Here is a 20946-nt window from a genome sequence, read left to right as displayed (position 1 = left end):
TGGATATGGGGTCTTCATAGTCAACATCTTAAATATTTTGAATCTCAAAAAATTACTAATAAATATGATAGAAGTATTAAATATCACACTAGGACAAAATCCATTTTTTGTGTGAAGATTTGTTACGAAGGGGAGTTGTTATTTGGTCTAATCAAATTTGTGTTTTCGAAAGACACATATATTAATATAAAAGTGCAAATCTATTTGTGGTGAAAAAAGAAATTTCATCAAGTTATCCAACCTATTGCAATTGATTCCTGGAATCTTATGAGCATTGATATACACATGAGATGTTTGAATCATTTTAGTGAATAGTCCATTTCTATCTTTTTGGAAAAGGAAGGGAAAAGAAAATTACTCTAAAACACGGTGCCGCTTTGGGAAGGCCAAAGTGATCGTGTCCCAGAAGTATTGGTGCATTTGAGATGAAGATTGCATAGCGTGATTTTGATTCCTTTTCTCTTATGAAGAGAATTGTTTCTAAAGATTTTTTATTTTATTTTTGGTACTAGCTGCTTGGCATGACTAATGTATGAATGAGTTAATTCTTTTTACATGTGTATATATAACTCAATACTTGTACGTTGGCCATGTGGTTGCCATGTTGTTTTTTTGCATAGTTCAATTTAGAGATAAATGCTTGGTGTCATGTCTAACATTAAGTCTTTTACCAAGACGTGTCTTAAAAAATAAGGATCTTCGAAAATATGTTTTTGAATTAATTTTACTTTGGTAGATCATTGATAACTAATTGCCAATTTTAGGTTGCTTAACAAGTCCCTCAACGGTTGTTTTTATATATTATCAAGCCCAAAAGGTTACCTGGTTGTTCATAAATGGCGAAGGTTATTTTTTTTTAACAAAGATGGCAACCTGACATAATGAGCATTAATGCTCCTAAAACTTCTAAGATAAGAAATGACGAGGTGTGGGGAAAATCATGAAGGAGTAAAACAAAAGTGAATAAATATTTGGTTCTCAAAATTTCTCACCCAGTGCCCCAGTATGCCTTTAACAGTGAATGCACCATATTTACAATGATATGATATACTTTCTATTGAAAGAAAGAATCGTAACATTAAAGGAGAAGATGAATGTGTCGTTAATAAGTTCTGGTTTACTCCAGAACAGGGGGGATAGGGGGGGCTATCCATACGGCTAGCCGAATACTCAATCGAATGAACACAATATATTTCATATGAACAATGGAAAGGAAGAAAGCTCAATTTGAATACTTCAAAGTTTGGTGGTGTTTGGCTAAAGTGCAAGTTCCAAAATTCAAGAGGATAAAAATAAGACCGAAAATAATTTATTGTGTTTGCACAAGATATGCCACCAATATTAAAGGATATGGTTTATGGTTCACGAATCCGAAAATTTTGATAGAATCGGAAAATGTTGATTTATTGACATTATTCTATTATGTCAACCCACAATATATGTCCTTGGTGGTATTGATATGGTATGCCCCGGCAATGGCGCCAATTTGACGAAGCTAATTTGTATAAGGTTTTATGCTCGTACTTTGCCAAATTCTAGTATAGTTTATGATATCGTCCTACAGAGATTGGAAAATCTATGTTACAGATTTGTAATATCTTTACTACTATTTGAGAGAATCAAACTGATGAAAGGTGAGTTGTTTTTTTTTTTTTTGAGAAATGAAAGTTACTTAGATTAAAAAAAAACTACTTATGGAAAAATTATATTTAGAAAGTGTTGGGAATCGTTGAATTCACTTGATATATTATTATTATAAAATCTCAGTTTCTACGTGCATTTCTCTAAAGAAAATTTCTTATTGCTGATACAATTATATTTTGACACTAAGAAATAAATAATTAATTTACACTCCGTGAGGTTATGTTAATTAATTTTTTTAAAACTAGTGATAATTAAACTAAAATATTCTCTTTCCTGAATTGTGCAAAAAATAGTAAAAACTTTGTGAGAATATATTTACTTTGAACCAATAATCTTGTCTACGACAATTCCTCCTTGAGAATTAAAATCGAGGCAAGCAAGATTATGGGCTTGGAATAATATGTTAATAAAAATTAGTATCACTCTACTATTCTGTTAATCTGTTATATATATATATATATATATATATATATATATATATATATATATATATATATATATATATATATATTAATTTTTCTCTACGAGAATTACAAAATTAATATAATGATAACTTAGAAATAAAATATATAGACGTGATAACAATGAATATAAAACCATCATTCCAACACATTATGAAATGTAGATGAAAAGTGAAGGCTAAGAATGTAAACAACCGAAATAGTATTATAAAATATATCAAGTTTCACTATCCCAACAAAAGGAAAAATTACTCCATGCTGGAGTTAATACTGATAATGAAAATATTCATGTCCATTAAATAAGAAAATAGAAAGAAATACTAAAGAAGAATAATTTCCCCTACTTAATTAAAATCCGGAACTAGAGTAATTCCAGTCTTGAAAAATTATTTCGAACTAAAAAGAAAATTACTCTCTAGAATGATTCAAAAGCCAAGTCCGTTCTTCCTTCTCCATAGTTTTACAATGTCCATTTTATAGCCATAAGGTGAGTTGGTCGTAACCATGCTTGTTGGTAACGGTTTTGACATGATAACATGTTATGACTTCTCGTAACCGTTTTGCTTGTTAGTAACGGTTTTGGCATGACAACATGTTATGAATTTTTGGTTTTGTTGTAGAATGTCTTCCGTATTCTTTCAATGACACTCTTGCTCCTTTTTTTTTTCTTGCTTTGTTGTGTTTTTCTGTGATATCTTACTTGACCCTGTATTAATTCTTTCCTGCAATATTTTGTTAAAAGTATGGAAAAATAATGATAATTTTTATGTTTTTGTAAGAATAATTATATATTTATAATCCAACAAAATACACTTATCAAATTCTCCCACACTTAAACCTTTGCTTGTCCTGAGGAAAGAAAAACAAGAGATAATAACTTATATATATATATATAAACAAATTCGAAGACTACACCTGATGCTCCAAATTCTTCAGATCTTTTAAGAACTTGCTTTGTTTATAACTTCACTTTTACTCTGTAAATGTCACTGTAAAAAAAAAAATCCTTGATTTAAGAAAAATATCGAGAGCATTGCTTGTTTCAAGATAAGTTCAATAAACCATAGGCTTGCCTTTCTTGTCAATCTCAACTAATGTAGATCAATGCTGACTTTAGAATCTTTTAGGACTTTTATTGGCTTATAATGTTAGGCTGAGGGCTGGCATGATATAAGAATATTTTAAAAGTTACTTCTGTTTTTCCTGGCTTTTATAAATGTAAAGGATGACTTTATACCAGACTTGGTATAGCTCGTAAGAGATGATCATGAGAGTTTTAATTAATATAACCTTCTTTTTATTGCAAATACTAGGAATATATAGCTCTTTTTTTTTTCTTCATGGAGTACTTTCTAAGAGGTAGACATGTATTTCATCAACAAATATGACTTGTCGTCCTTTTAAGCACATAGCCAGCAAAAAGGATAATGGGCATATATATGTGTATTTGACCCTTTTTTTTTTTTTTTTTTTTTTAGCTTTGGGGTCAGGAAAGTTTTAAGAAAAGAAAAGGTAAGAAGGCTCAAAATTTGGACACTAGGGATAATTTTCATTTGGTGGGATTAATAGAAAGACTCAATCGATCCAAAGATGGCCTAATTCCTTTTCCAAAAGCAACATTGTTCTAGGATTTCGCCTTGACAACAATAGAGGCAAGTTCTAGTTATTGACTATCCTAATTTACAAGTCTCGATTATTTTCAGAAATCAAAGTTTCATTATAGTAGACTATTTACATTTGCAAAAATGGTGGCACAAAGTTAGAAGTTCTCAAAGCTCTTATGGACTTTAAATACTCAAGGAATGTAGTTAAAAAATTACTAAATGCTATTCATGTGCAATTTTTTTTTTTAAATATCTACAGATTTTAATAGTTATATATAAGTAATAAAATCTGACTAACCTTACTAGTAGTGCCACAGACTTAAGACGTAAGGGAAAAAAAATACTAGCATCAAATAGTAAAAGATTTTATTTTTTTGGCTTTCAAACTTATGATCACAGAAGAAAGCTTGAAAGAAACTGTGACCACACATATTCTATGTGTAATAGACTGAACTAATTTAAGACATTAATAGTCATGAGGTCCTGGTCATACATATACACCAGAAAATTTACCTGTGCCAACATATGAGTTGTACCATTAAACGGTTAACCAACCAGTTACTTAGGCATACCGATCACCATGGAGTTGCTCCTTTGTAGGTGACTCTGTTTTTGTAGAAGCCTTCATGAGATGTTCTGGATATTGACAAGATCAATTGGTTAAGTATTTAATTTTTCAAATCTATGTTGGACTTATAAGGCTCTATTGCTTCTCCCTCAATCACTATGGGTAAGAAACCATAGTTCTGAGTTTAACGTCGTCAGCTCGACTCAAAAATTCTAAACTTCATCAATCTATTAGAGTGACAGATGGTTGTTGCTCAAAATTTCCCCCGAAATACAATCTTAACCTGTGACCATTTGTTTCCTCCATTGGTCTATTGAATTTCAATTGCTCTGTATGGAGTAACATCTGTAACATTGTGTCACGATCCAATTTCACTAAGTCGTGCGGGCACCTAGCTTTCCTACCTCGATAGGTGAACCCTTAACTCAACATTCACAAATGACAGAAAATAGCAGAAGAAGTAAAATATAGAAAGCCAACCAAATATAATATAAATAAGAAAATGAGGAAGTAAATGAAATCTGCCCCAATATCTAGTCTGGTCATACAAGAGCATCTAACTAAATACTACATGTCTAAATCATAATAAGACATAAGTAGTCTCAAAGATCATGTCTCGGAATAGAAATAAAGACATAATGATAGAAAGAGTCATCGGGAAGCGAATGTCCTCATGCTCACCCTGAAGCACTCGAATCAGCCATCCTCGAATATCAGTCACGAAGAGTAGAAGTCAATCTCACCTGGTACTCTGCATTCATAAAAAAATGCAGCTAGTGCAGGTCAGTACAAACAACAAGTACTGGTAGGTATCATAGGCCGAATAAGACTAGCCAACGTATATAAAGACATCAAAGCAAGATAAACACATAAACCAACAAGTACGAGTCAACACGAATCTATATCCACAGAACAAGTCATCTCCTATGTTATAGCATCTAAATGCAACCATGCCAAGTCTCAGCCTAATCAATCCGAACCAGTACATCACAATAGTATCACAACGAGTCATCACCAATGTTATAGCATCTAAGCCCAACTATGCCAAGTTTCACCATAATCAATCCGAACAGTACATCACAATAGTATCACAACGAGTCATCACCTATGTTATAGCATCTAAGCCCAACTGTTTCAAGTCTCAGTATATCAACACCGAATCTGTATATCACAATTGCATCATAATAAATCACAGGAATAGCACAGGAAGCCAAATGATACAATGCAATGAAATACTGTATGAAGTGTTAATGCAATGAATATGCACCGTACACATGTACTCCGATGATGGAACATCACATCTTGGTAGCACAACCCATGGGGGACCCGCGAAGTCCATGTACCCTCACGATTCTGGCAACAACCCCAACAATTGCTACCAAAACTCATACCTCAATTTCGGGATAAACATCAGACATCAGTCCTCACGTCACTCTCATCCAACTGAGCCCAGCTCATAACAGTGTTTCCTCGTATATCATCAATGTATCAACAATATATCATGAAGGATGAGAATGCGTGCAATGTATGAGTTCAGTGTCAATAATCAAATCAATATCAGAAGTACCACACACGGCACACAAGTAATATCAATAGTAAGGCTACACAATAATCCACAATGGAATCACTATACTCATCTTAATATCAATCAAGTAAAGTACCGTAGTATCATAGCCATAATATATCTCTAATCACCAATAGCCGATGTCTCAACGTGGCAATGAGCCAATAAGTAAATAGAACAAGATAAGTCAACAATGCAACGGGGTGGCTAGCCCCCAAATCACACAACAAGGCCCAACCTAAGACAATATCCAACCCAACTTTATACCCAAAGGTTTACATGCATTCTCCGACAATATCATCTAAACATTGGCTTCGCTAATCGAAGTCTCACCATAAGGTAAACCATAACCTACCTGAAAGGCCGAACAACAAAGTGTCCAATAATCAAACCTTAGTTTTCCCTTTCCTTTGAGCCTCGAGATAATAAAAGCCTAAACATATCTGAATCATGGAATTAGAATAAAGAAGAACATCATTCAAACCCTATTTCTATTCAAGACCCAAATTCCCAACCTATGGAATAGGGTTTATGAACTAGAAAGGTGAAATTAGGAATCTAAAGATCTCAACATGAAATTAAAGCTCTAGGTGATCAATTTCCATCAATATCAAACTAGAAGAACCAACAAATTACTCAAATTCGGATTCTAGGCAAAACCCCCAAATTTGGATATAAATCCTAACTCCCAATTCAACAATTAGACCTTAATCAAGAAGTAGAAATGTTACTATAGCTTATATTCATCAAATCCATGCTAAATAAAGCTAACCCAACCACAAATTTTAGATTTATAGCCAAGAAATAATTTTGGGAAGATACCCATTAAAACCAACTTATTAATACTCAACTTATTGATGAACTTAGAATGAACCATGGATTTCTATAGTGATTTAATGATCAAGGAATGAAGTATAAGGTTGGGGAAACTCACCATAAAGCTTAGCCTCTTCAAGAACTCCAAAACCCTCTCCAATAGACTTTAGACGAAATGGGGAAATGTTTAGAGACTTAGGGGTTTTTATCACTTAAACCATTCAGTTACTGCCCGACATGCGCTTCGACGCTTAGCTTGACCGCATCAGCGGTCGTGCTTTGGCGCTTATGGTACCGTTTTGGCGGTCCCTTACAAATGGTCTAGACCGCTTCAGCGGTCGGTCCACCGCTTCCGCGGTGTCGCTTCCACGGTACTGGTGTCGCGAAAGCAGACACCAGTAAACCAGAAAGCAGTCCAATTTTCATGAACTTCACCTGAAGTCCCGACTAACACTCGATACCGTCTGCTCTTAAATAAAATATGCAACTATATATAAAAATGTGCTACAAATGCACTCGTGCCTCGAAATTCCCACCGGGGGTCTCGTTGACCGAGTCAACCCCCAATACCTCAAAACTAACCTTTCAACCCAAGTCCCAAAATGCACCCAAGTGCATTGAGAACCGAACCAAATATGCTCACGAGTTCTAACAGATCATCTGGACCTTTCAAAATCAACGAATTCCCGAAAAAGGTTGTTTACCCAGAAGTTAATTTTGAGTCAACCATTTTTTGCTTTTAAGCCAAATTTCCCAAAACTTACCCAAATCAACACCGATGACCTCTAGAAACGTGCCAACGGTCCCCACGGGTTAAATATGAGCTAATAAAGCTCATAAAAGGATCAAAAGGGTCGAAAATGCAATAACGACCAAATGAGTCATTACATCAGATACCAATTAAATAATCGCTCGTCCTTGAGCGACGAGGAAGAGAGGACAAAAAAAAAAATACTCGAATCGGCAATAACTGAGGACCTCAGCTATGTATGTCGTACTTCTCCTTACAGGAAAGATTCTCATCGAACAAAACTGAATCCCAACGGATGATACTAGAGCCACCAGAACGGTACTTCTTCAACATTGAAATATGGAAAACTAGATGAACACCCGACAGGCCTGGTGAAAAATAACTCATAAAACACAGGATCAACACAACGGATAATATCAAATAGGATACTACACCTCGAGCTCACTTGCCTTCCTTCCTACAAACACTTCCCAAATCACGCAATCCTTCGAAACATGGCTACAAACCATAGCCGATTCTGAACCGGGAAGATGTCTTGATTCCGCTAACCTTTCTTTCGCACTTGCTAAATCCGTTCTTGGTACCGCGATTCCTTAGAAACACATGAACACACATACCAAAATTCTGAAACCATAACTTACTCTCGCCAGAAAGAATCCTTGATTATCTAAGATCCCTACGCAACTCCATCAAAACTGATCTTACTGATAGCCAACTTGGCTATTTCTAATTCATCTTAAACCTTCAAATCACTATATAGAAACATACCACCGAGTATCTCGTCGAGCAAAGTCCGTCGGAACCTAACTGATCACTATAAAGACCTCTCGCACAACAGTTCCTCCTCAAATCAGTACTAAGCTCATTATATACCATCATTTTACCCAAGTAACTCTTCTCAGAAAATAGCATCAAATCTACTAGAAAACCCTGACAAAGCTTGGTAAATCTATCATACCTCAAATCTGAGCCGAAACGCATCGAATCCTTAATATCTTCCTGGAAATATAATCATAGACCTTTAAGCTTAACTTGAACAATGCTGACCCTGAATGAATTCACAACTCTCGAATATCACCAATAATCATTAGAACTGACTCCAAATTTCGAAACCAATCACAGTCATACCACGCATAACAAATCCAATCTGTCACCCTCGACTCCACAAGTTGAGTCCTATCCAAGTTATCAACTTGGTATCGAAGAGATATACCTTACGATTCCAATCTTCATGCTTCTCAACCTTTAGCCGACATGCAAATCTAATACCACCCCGAAATTTTCTACGCAAAACCTGAAGCCTCATATAATAATTATTTAACCGTCTAACCTCTCATTGCATCACCTTGATATGCCATAATTTTTTTGAAAGTATCCAACCTTACAACTGCCGCTATAAATCTCACGCAATTACTCCTAAGTCCTTAATATCCAAAAGCGCTTTCCTAAAGTGTCCACTCAATATTACTTGCAATCATACTGTGTTACCACGAGTAGGCTCCTACTGCGAAAATATAACTCTAGCCTCACATGATAGGAATTCCATAATCCTTTCTCTAAAAGCATGCTAATTCATCCACTGTAGAATGTTACAGACTTTTCCAACGGTGTGCCACCAGACCACTTCTTATAAATCTCAACATGTCGGTTCACTGAAATATGCTTATCACTGGCTACCGATCACAAATCTCACAGAATTTTCCTCATATCACTTAGTCTATTTATGTAGACTTCCTTTCTTAAGCTTACACAACAATCACACCTCATCTGAATATGCAAGAAATGATGCCACAATCTAAATAGACTCAAGTAATCCCAAGATGTACCTCATTCTTGCCGACTCTCAATCAACTATACATTTTCTTGACTCTTCAATTCCATAATTTCTATCAGTTTACTTATACCTCCCTTGTCTGACCATTACTCAAACCCACTCAGTAGTCTATCATATAACCATAAGTCTTGTACACTAACTGAATCATATCTGGAGGTAATAGTAGGCCACAACTCTATCTATTATAGTTTCCTTAACGCTTACCACTCTAAACTGAACACTCTCTAAATCTCGCGTATCGTATAACAGTCTTACTAATATCCTCATGTATCTCACTGAAGCGTCCTTGCCCGAGTTGCCTTACTCAATTTTCGAAATGTTATCCCGAACTTAACTCAGTTAACCCATCATCGTTCTACCATTTTAAGTGTCCATGTTTACTAATCCCTTACTCAAATCCTTAACGTTACTGGTCCTCGAATAATCACCTCGTATCTCAATTATCGAATCTGAATACCTCTAACCACTCGCACGACTATCCTTTTTTATTTAATCACCTAAGCTAAGTAATAACACCACTAGTAAAAGGATCTAGCCAATTTTTACACAATGAATACAAGGTTCCCCAGCTTAGTCTACCACTGTCCTCTATTAGTCTATGACATAACCGAACATACCAACTCATCCATAAACTCTTAAGCCCACTCTACACTGTAGAATCGCAACTAAGGTTTGACATCACTAACTCTTGTTTCAATAATTTTCTTTCTGCCCTTAACCTCGAAGACACCAATCAACCTCATCGGTCACACCCTTTACTGTATGTCATGATGTAATATCCCCGCAGCCCAATCATGGCTCAAGTACCCATGTGTCATTTCAAATCACATTTATCACTATCAAACAACAACCACTCAAATCCCCTCGATCCTCTAAACTAATCATCCATCTAAGCCAAATGCACCATAAAACGATATCAATATATCTCCTCAAATCTACGTGAAACAACCAGTAACTCCTCCAGTCATTAACTCATCGCATACTCCATATTTGGAGTCATTTCCATCAGTCGTTTACTAACTCCTCATAAGTCTACAACCCAGTCAATTTACCAATCAATCATTGTGCCCATAGCATTCACTTAATAACCGAGTAGTTCTTTAACATCAACGAGCTTATATCAAGAATAACGTTTAGCACCAGTTGAAACCTTATCCTGACAACTATGTCAGATACCAATTTTTCCCTTCCCAATCTCACGAAAAGTGATCATGTCTAAGATATTCAATGAAGTCTCACTTCGTTATGCGCTTTCCACAAAAGTCTTCCTTCATGTCCTTATTGTAAACTTTTTTTGTTTATTACACACGGTCACAATACGTTTGCCTAATTCGATGGCCATTACCGTACTTACACTTGTCCCCACATACCAACGTCTAATACTCTATCGTTACTGAATCGTCACCCTGCCATTGGTACACCAGTGCCACGTACACCATCATAAAGCCTTAACGAATCTGAAGTTTTAACCAAACCGATCATATCATCGAGCAACCCACTACTATCAAGCCATCAAGGCACTTTGTCACTTCCGAGCAACCCAACACTGAAAGATGGAGATCTTGTAAACCTCTGAACCATCTTTTCCATTTCTCATGAACTCTCGTAATAAATGAGTCTAATCGCAACTCTACACAATAACCGAGTCTATTTGCGACTCCATACAATCGAATCCTTAGGCCATAACTAGAGACTGAACTAGATCACGTGTCTAAATCAGAAGAACACATATCGTACCATACCATGACACGTCATAGATCAACCATTCGTATAAGAATTAAGGACGAGTTTCCACCCTCCGTAGGTGATCAAGATAAGAAAGTCCAGATACCAAAATTGACTAGATACCAATTTGAATAAAGTAGCACGAAAGAATGAAAGAAAGTGAAGTTTTCTAAATGTCCTATAGCCTTTTGTAGATTGGTATAGAGCTCATCGTACCGATCCATGAGACTCTACTCGACACGTTCTTGTATTATAGACCCGGTAACCTAGGGCTCTGATACCAACTTATCACAACCCAATTTACTAAGTCGTGCGGGCATCTACCTTTCTCACCTCAGTAGGCAAACCCTTAACTCAACATTAACAAATAATAAAAAACAGCAGAAGAAGAAAAATAGAGAAAGCCTCACAAATATAATATAAATAAAAGAATACGGAAGTAAATGAAATCCACTCCAATATCCGGTCTGGTCACACAAGAGCATCTAACTAAATGCTATAAGTCTGAATTATAATAATACATCTGTAGTCTCAAAGATCACGTCTCAGAATAGAAATAAAGACATAGTCATAGAAAGATTCATCGGGCAGCAAACGTCCTCATGCTCACCCCGAAAGACTCGAATCAGCTATCCTCGAATATCAGTCGCGATGAGTAGAAGTCAATCTCACCTGGTACTCTGCATTCATAAAAGAATACAGCAAGTGCCGGTCAGTACAAACAACAAGTACTGGTAGGTATCATAGGCCGACTAAGACTAACTAACGTATATAAAGACAACAAAGCAAGATAAACATAGAAACCAACAAGTACGAGTCAACACGAATCTATATCCACAGAACAAGTCATCTCCTATGTTATAGTATCTAAACCCAACTGTGCCAAGTCTCAGCATAATCAATCCGGACCAGTACATCACAATAGTATCACAATGAGTCATCACCTATGTAATAGTATCTAAGACCAACCGTAACGACCTTCCCGATCATTATGAAAAATTTAGGATCACCCCACCAAATTGAACTCTTCCAAGGGTAGAACGAGCTAATAGAAACTCAAATATAGAAGTCTAAGAACTGAAAACTTGGCTTGTTTGTGATTATTATTTGGTTGCGTTGAGTCCATTGGGGGGGGGGGTGACGTAGGAAATTAGACCTCTGTTGGGAATTCTGAGACCACGAGTGAGTCCGTGTGTGTTTTTACATTAATGTGCTTATTTTGTTTTGTTTGTAAGGCCCCGGATGAAGTGTTGGGTGGTGGAGTGAAAAACCGGGGAAAATAGCGAGCTCCCTGTTTTAGTGGCACTGTTGCGGTGGATGATGTACTACTGCAGCGGGGCAACTGTAGCGATGGACCTCTAGCTGTCGCAATCCGACGGGACTTGGGTGTATCCGCTATGGTGGGCACTGGATCGGTATAGTGCTGGCGTTATAACGGAACCATACCCGCCATAGCAGAGGAACGATTTTGGTTAGGTCCGATACAACGAGCACTTGCCCGCTATAGCGGGACCGCTGCAGTGACTGAATGACCACCGCAACGGTCGACGGGGATAGAATACTGGGTTTTAAACACTTAGTTCCAAATTCTTTATTCATAAAACTCCAACACAGATTCCAAGGAACACCTAGGGATAAATTCTAAAGCTAGGGTAAGAATATCCTTGAGAGGTAAGTCTCAACCATCCCTTCCTTCATTACGCTTTCACATCTAAGATTGTCATTATTCTAATGGGTCTACAATGGTGAAGTGAGAATAGTAACCCTAGAATTTAATAGACCTTCAATATTTGGTGAGTTATGAGTATTATTGTGTGAATATCATCTAAAGGCTTGGGTTATCACTTTCTAATCAAGAATTGAACTATTAGATACATGAACTAAGTGAATTGGGACTTGGGGTTTCATAAAAATGGTAGCTTGACCATAGAAACTGCTTGTAAGAAGATAACTTGATTAAATAACCTTATGTATTGATAGTTTATGGCTGCTAAGGCCAATGTTAGGATGATTTATGCCTAGTAATCATATTTAGCTTGAGGCCATTTAATGACAGATTGAGGGTGAACTTCTATCATTGCCAGGCCGTCCGAAGATCTTTCTTATCTAATGTCTATTTCTATTCCAGACATTGATGTTTATTTATTTCAGACAGTATGAATTCCTTAGATATTTTGGATTAGAGTCCTTGTACGGTGACTTTTGAATTTTGGGGTTGTAATAGTTAGAACTCCCCATTTACATTATTGTTTTATGGCATGATTACTTTTGATTTATCTTGAGTTTATTTTGTTATGAATTATATAAATAAAAATGGACTTTGAATGAGTAGATGGTTAGGAGTATTGGTTCGCCTATTAAGAGTTAGTGTGGGTGCCAGTCATGGCGGGTTGGGTCATGACAGAATTGGTATAAGAGCTTTAGGTTTATCGATTTCGCCATACAAGGACATGTCTAGTAGAGTCTTGCAGATCGGTACGGAGACGTCTGTACTTATCTTCGGTAGGCTACCGGAGACTAGGAAAATTCCCTTTTTTTTTCTTTCTTTCTTTCATGCTACTTGATTCCAATTGGTATCTAGATGATTCAAATTGGTATATGACTATCCTTCATTCTCTCGCAAATGGAGAAAACACGCGCGACAGCAGTTAGAGACAGAGGTGAAGGTAGAGGAGCAGGTAGAGAGGAAGCACCGGTTGGGGGTGGAGTCCCAGCAGTTGATCCCGTGTCTCTAGTTACTCTTAGTGAGGCCGCGGGAGATGCAACCAAACCAGCTCAGCCAGCGGCATTGCCATCTCTACCAGCGGTTGCAGCAGCTCCAGGTTACCAGATTCAATGGCTTAGGTGCTGAACTGGTTACATAGGTTGGCACAAATAGGAGCGATACCAGCCGTTCTAATAGGTAGGGGTGTAGGGTTAGCAGCTCCAGGTCTGGATAGAGTTCAGGCTCTGAGAGTTTAGCATGCCGCAGCAGTGGCTCCTCTCTTGGATAAATTTTTGGGATTTGAGGCATTTCCGAGGCCAGTTGCAGGGCCGGTGATGACCGATGAGGAGCTTGATTTATTTTCGAGGTTCACTAAGATGAAGCCTCCGATTTTCTATGGTACTGAGTCAGAGGATGCGTACGAGTTCATTATAGATTTTCATGAGAGGCTCCATAAGATGGGGGCAGTGGACAAATATGGTGTTGAGTTTGTGACTTTTCAGTTCTTGGGTGATGCCAAGTTGTGGTGGAGGGCACATGTGGAGTGCAGGCCAGCGGAGTCACCTCTGTTGACTTGGGTTCAGTTCTATTAAGTGTTTCTAGAGAAGTATGTTTCGAGTACTCTGAGGGACAGGAAGAAGGGTGAGTTTGCTAATATTGATCAATGGAACTCGTCTGTTGCTGTTTATGAGTCCCTTTTTCACTCCTTGTCTCGATATGCTCTTCAGTTTCTACCTACTAAGGAGGAGAGGATCAGGCATTTTGTGAAAAGATTGAACATCGGACTTCAACTATCAGTTCTTCAGCTTGTAGCCATTGGGGCTTCATTTCAGGAGGTAGTGGAGCATGTCCGTGTTGTTGAGGGGTTTAGAAAAGAGGGTTACGCAAAGCAGGCAGAGAAGAAGGTCCGAAAGGGTGGAAGTTTTAGCAACTCCTTCTTTAAGGGTCAGAGTTCTTAGGTGTATTCAGGGTGTCCAGTTCAGTCCACTATGCAGGTGTCTTCTGGGGGCCCATCAGGGCCAATTATCATTCTTCGGGTCAGCATGGGGGCTACACTGCTTCATCAACTTCTGTTTAGTGACCTACGCTGGACCGTTAGTGCTTTGAGTGTGGTGAACTAGGGCATATTAAGAGGTTTTTCCCCAGACTCAGACAGGGTAGTCAAGGGGCTCAGTATCAGGCTCTCCGAGCTTCATTCGCACCAGATAGGGGAGTCAAGGACTGTGCATAGGTAGGGCGGGTGGCCACACCATGGGTAGGGGTGGCGCCCAGCCTAATCGAGGTAGTCCTCAGGCAGGCAGAGGTGGACAGTAGCCCGTATAGGGCGGGGCTCAGAATGGACAGGGTAGTTGTAATGGGTCACGGGCTACAGGAGAGCGCGATCATTTGTACGCTTTCCCAGTTAGACCCGAGCTGAGGCCTCGGATGCCGTCATCACATGTACTATCTCAGTTTATGACCGGATGGCTTCTGTTTTATTTGATTCGGGTTCTGCTTTTTCATACGTGTCTTCATATTTTGTTGTGGGTTTGGATATGATTATTGATACTCTTGATTCCCCTATCCATGTATCTACTCCGGTCGGGGATTCGGTGGTGGTAGATAAAGTATACTATTCTTGCGCGATTACATTTATGTGCTATAGTACTTGGGCGGATTTAATGATCCTAGACATGGTAGAATTTTATGTTATCTTGGGCATGAGTTGGTTGTCCCCGCATTATGCAATTCTAGATTGTCACTCTAAAACAATTACTTTAGCTATGCCAGGGGTAACTAGGCTTGAATGCAAATCCTTCATTCATGCGAAGAAGCTAGTAGAGAAGGGTTGTCTAGCTTCTTTGGCACATATATGTGATACCAGCACAAATACTCCTCATACTGATTCATTCCCAGTGGTACGTGAGTTTGTGAATGTGTTCCCCGCGGACTTGCCAGTTATGCCACCTGATCGTGACATCGACTTCCGGATTGACTAAGACCCGGGGACTCGTCCTATCTCTATTCCACCCTTTAGGATGGCGATAATTAAGGGAATTGAAAGAGTAGTTGCAAGATCTTTTTGAGTAAGGTGTTTTTGCTCGAGTGCCTCATCATAGAGTGCCCCCATGTTATTTGTTAAAAAAAAGGATGGGTCTATGCATATGTTTATTGATTATCGTTAGCTGAATAAGGTTACTATCTGAAACAAGTATCCTATCCCCCGTATTGAGGATTTATTTGTTCAACTACAAGGAGCTTTTGTGTTCTCTAAAATTGACTTAAGGTCAGGGTATCACCAGTTAAAGATTCGGGTAGAAGCTGTTCCTAAGACAACCTTCAGGACCAAGTATGGACACTATGAGTTCTTGGTTATGTCTTTCAGGCTTACTAATGCCCCAGCTGCGTTCATGGATTTCATGAACAGTGTGTTTAAGCCCTATTTGATTTACTTTGTGATAGTGTTCATTGATGATATCCTGGTGTATCCTAGAAGTAGGGAAGAGCATGAGAAACACTTGAGGATTGCTCTTGGGGTATTACGGGAGAAGAAGCTCTATGCTAAGTTCTCCAATTGTGAATTTTGGTTGTCTTCTGTGTCCTTCTTGGGGCATGTAGTTTCGAAGGAGGGTATTATAGTGGATCCGCAGAAAATTCAGGCAGTCAGGGAAAAGGCTAGGCCCACATCAGTGATTGAAATTCGTAGTTTCGTGGGTCTGGCGAGCTATTATCATCGGTTAGTGTAAGGGTTTGCCTCTATTGCTTCTCATTTGACCCATTTGACTCAGAATGAGGTACCGTTTCAGTAGTCCGACGAGTGGGAAGAGCGCTTTCAAAATCTCAAGACCTTGTTGAGAACAACCCTTATTCTAGCATTGCCCGTGGAGAGTAAGAGTTTTGTTGTTTATTGTGATGCTTCACGCTCTGGTTTGGGTGTTGTTTTGATGCAGGAAAATAAGGTGATTGCTTACGCTTCTAGACAGTTGAAAGTGCATAAGAAGAACTATCCTACTCATGACTTAGAATTGGCAGTAGTGGTGTTTGCGCTTAAAATCTGGAGGCACTACTTGTATAGTGTCCATTATGAGGTGTACACTGATCATCGCAGCTTGAAGCATGTTTACCAAGAGGGATCTGAACTCTAGGCAGAGGAGATGGATGGTGCTGCTAAAGGATTATGACGTCACTATTCTGTATCATCCTGGTAAGGCAAATGTGGAGGCCGACGCGTTGAGCAGGAAGTTAGCTAGTATAGGAAATCTGGTTCGTTTGATCTCTTCGGAGAGTCCGTTAGCTAGAGAGGTTCAGACTCTGGCTAACAGCTTTATGAGGCTGGATATTTCTAGCACAGGCAGAGTGTCGGCTTGTGTTGAAGTCCAGTCATCATTTCTGGAGCAGATTAAGGATAAGCAGTTTAAGGATGCTAAGTTGTGTAAAATCCGTGATAAAGTGTTACGTGGTGAGGCCAAAGAGGCTGTGATCGATGGAGAGGGCGTGTTGCGAATTAAGGGGTGAGTTTGCGTGCCATGTGTGGGTAATTTGATCAAGACTATTTTAGCAGAGGCTCACAGCTCGAGGTATTCCATTCATCCTGGCGCTACTAAGATGTACCGAGACCTGAGGCAACATTACTGGTGGGCCAAGATAAAGCGTGACATAGTGGAGTTTGTTGCTCAATGTTTGATTTGCTAGCAGGTGAGGTTTGAACATCAGAAACCTGGAGGTACACTTCAGAGGATGCCCATTCCTGAATGGCAGTGGGAAAGAATAGCTATGGATTTCGTAGTTGGTCTTCCGAAGACGTTGGGAAAGTTTGATTCTATATGGATTATTGTCGACAGGTTGACTAAGTTTGCTCACTTTATTCTGGTTCGAATAACTTATGACGCTGCGAAATTAGCCAAGATCTACATTCGTGAGGTTGTTAGACTACATGGGGTTCCTATTTCCATCGTGTCCGACAGGGGCATAATGTTTACATCTCGATTTTAGAAGCATTTGCATGAGGAATTGGGTACTAGATTGGACCTTAGTACAACTTTTCACCCTCTGACTAACGGGTAGTTCGAGCGGACTATTCAGGTTCTTAAGGATATGCTTCGGGCTTGTGTGATAGATTTTTATGGTCATTGGGATCCGTTCTTACCATTGGCCGAGTTCGCATATAATAATAGCTACCACTCGAGCATCGACATGGCTCTATTTGAGGCGTTGTATGGGAGGAGGTATACATCCCCTATTGGCTGGTTACATACGTTTGAGGTGGGACCTTGGAGTACGGACCTTCTGAGAGAATCCTTAGAGAACGTGAAGGTGATTCAAGCTAAGCGTTTGGCAGCACAGAGTGGGCAAAAGGGGTATACGGATCGATAGGTCCGAGATCTTGAGTTTAAGGAGGGTGAGCAAGTCTTGTTGAAAGTTTCACCTATGAAGGGTGTGATGAGGTTTGGGAAGAGGGGAAAGCTCAGCCCGAGATTCATTAGGCCATTTGAGATTCTCAAGCGTGTGGGGGAGGTAGCTTATGAGTTGGATTTACCTCCGGGCTTATCAGGCATTCATCTGGTATTTCACGTTTTGATATTGAAAAAGTATCATGGCGATGGTTCATACATAATCTATTGGGATTCGGTTTTACTAGATGAGAACTTGACATATGAGGAAGAGCCTATTGCTATCTTAGATAGATACGTTCGTAAGTTGAGGTCGAAGAAAATAGCCTCCGTGAAAGTTCAGTGGAAGAATCGCCCAGTTGAGGAAGCTACCTGGGAAACAGAGTCGGATATGCATAGCAAGTATCCTCAGATTTTTACCGTGACAGGTACTGATGTGCCGTGAATTTTAGCACATTTTATGCCTTTGTAACTAGACATGTTGCTTGATTTTAAGTGTTTTTACATTGTTTCTTATGTTATTTTTGTGTTTTATAGGGTTGATTAACTAAGGATTGGAAATGAGAAGTAATGCTGAAAAAACGGACAAATTGGAGCTAAGCGACGCTCCGTAACTCATGTTACGGACCGTAACAGGGTCCGTAACTCATGTTACGGTCCGTACCTTTGAACCGTAACAGGGCCTGAATTTCCAGAAAGTTTTCATTGAAACCATCAGTGTTACGGTGGAGTGTTACGGTCCGTAACTCATGTTACGGTCCGTAACATGTCACCGTAACATGAGCTAAATTTCCAGAGAGTTTCAATAAAACCTTCAGTGTTACGGTTTAGTGTTACGGTCCGTAACTCATGTTACGGTCCGTAACCCTTCACCGTAACATCATCCAAAATTCCAGAGAGTTGCCAAGTAATTGTCACCACTTACGCTTCAGAAGGACGGACCGTAACACAGGGTACGGTCCGTCGCATGGTGGCCGTAACGTCAAAGTGGTCAAATGACGAAATGAAGGACGGACCGTAACCTGAGTTACGGTCCGTAACAATGCGGCGTAAGGGCATTTTTGTCCAGAAACTTGGCGCGATTTTTGGCTCTATAAATACATAATGTAGGGTTTTAATTCATTTCAGATTTTATTTTAGAGGCATAAACCCTAGGTTTTTAATCTTGAAGTGGTTGGAGCATTTAAGGCAACAACTTCACTCTCATTCCATCTTGTATTAGTATTGTAAGTGTATTATGTTAATCTTTAAGCTTTTTCTATCAAGAAACATTATGAGTAGCTAATTTCAATTCTAAGGTTGTGAATCCCATGATGGGTATTATGTGAATGGGTTTCTATTATTGATATATGCATAATGGTTGTTGTTATTTATTCTATCTTTGAGTTGTAACGTTGGGTAATGATTGCAAGCATTAGTCGAAGCCATTATATTGACTTTTCTTGGGAAAGAGAGTCAATATTGGTAAGATTGAATAACAATGACTCGAGGCGTTAACCCTCGTTTAATAGACTAACTTAGGAATAAGAATAAGTCTAAATTGGCATCATTGGTCGCTCTTCGATTGTAACTCTTTTATATTTGGAAGAATCATAAAGAGGAAATACTGCTTAACTGTTGGGAAACATTAAGAAGTCTTTAAGAGACCAAGTGCATATTCATAGAACAACCATTAGAAGTATATCACTTTGAAACCTGAAGCATAATATCTAATCAAATTGGGGAACACAACCTTAGTCTCTCTCTCTCACATTAATTACATTTTAAGTCAAAGTATTAAATTACATTATTCAACAATCAATTCAAACTATCCGGAATAGGATTAAAGCATCTAAAGACCGGTATCGCATACGATTAGTAATCTTTTCTCTCCATATTCCCTGTGGGATTCGACCCCAACCTTGTTGGGTTACTATATTTGACAACGTCCGCTTTACGCCATTAATAGGTGTAATTTGAGTGTATCAAATTTTGGCGCCGTTGCCGGGGATTACGGTTCAGAAATTACTAATTGTTGTGTACTATTCTTTAAAACTTTTTCTATTCCATCACACCTCGTTTGCTGTTTTAGTGAACCAGGTGAACATGGCTGGAAGACCCCATCGCAATCAAGGGAACCAAGGGGGGATCCAAGTGAACCATCCTGCACCAGAAGAAGAGGAGGATGAGAATGTATTTGCAGAATTCATCGACGAAGCTGATTATGCTTCTGCTGTAGTTCCCCCGAGAACAGGAAATGCTAATTTCAAAATTGATAGTTCTATCTATCAGCTATTGAAAGTTGAAGGCTATTTCCGAAATTCTTCGGAGGACTGTCCACTTCGACACCTAAAGAATTTCGTGCATGTATGTTCCCAACAATCTCAAGGTGCTGTTCCTGCTGATGCACTGCGACTGCGGGTTTTCAAATATTCCTTAGCTGGCCAAGCTAGGGAATGGTATGAAAAGCTCCCGAGCAATACTATTCATACCTGGAATGAGCTGGCCAATATCTTTCTAAAAAAATGGTTCCCACCCTGCAAAAAGGCTGAGCTTCGGGATAAGATTTTTGGGTTTAAACAACTTCCAGGGGAACAACTATATGCTGCATGGGAGAGGTTCAAATATTATCTAGCTCAATCTCCGAATCATGGATTTCCAGATGCAATTCTCACAGAGAAGTTCTACAAGGGGCTAGATACAATGAATCAAATAGCTGTCAACACTGCAGCTGGGGGATGCTTTATGGACAAAACCTTTGTCAACATCACCCGGTTGCTCGACAATCTTACTACCCATAATCAAGCCTGGCATTCGACTGATAGCGAATTCCTATCATATGGTAGTCCCTCTGTGGCCGCGGTGGCCAAAGAAAATCATGAGCGAGATCATGCGTTCGCTCAATTGCAAACCACCGTGGATTTAT

At 38.8% G+C, this 20946-nt stretch overlaps 1 non-coding gene across 1 annotated transcript; it reads right to left on the bottom strand.

Moving 5' to 3' along the window:
- Nucleotides 1-20570: 20570 nt before the first annotated feature.
- Nucleotides 20571-20677, bottom strand: LOC132600941 (small nucleolar RNA R71). The gene has a single exon (XR_009567396.1). It is a non-coding gene; the product is annotated as a small nucleolar RNA R71 (small nucleolar RNA).
- Nucleotides 20678-20946: the final 269 nt, after the last annotated feature.

The sequence above is a fragment of the Lycium barbarum genome, chromosome 6 (assembly GCF_019175385.1).
Source record: "Lycium barbarum isolate Lr01 chromosome 6, ASM1917538v2, whole genome shotgun sequence".
Classification (NCBI taxonomy): Eukaryota; Viridiplantae; Streptophyta; class Magnoliopsida; order Solanales; family Solanaceae; genus Lycium; species Lycium barbarum.
Note: the sequence above shows the minus strand (reverse complement) of the source record. Positions and strands in the feature narration are given on the sequence as shown.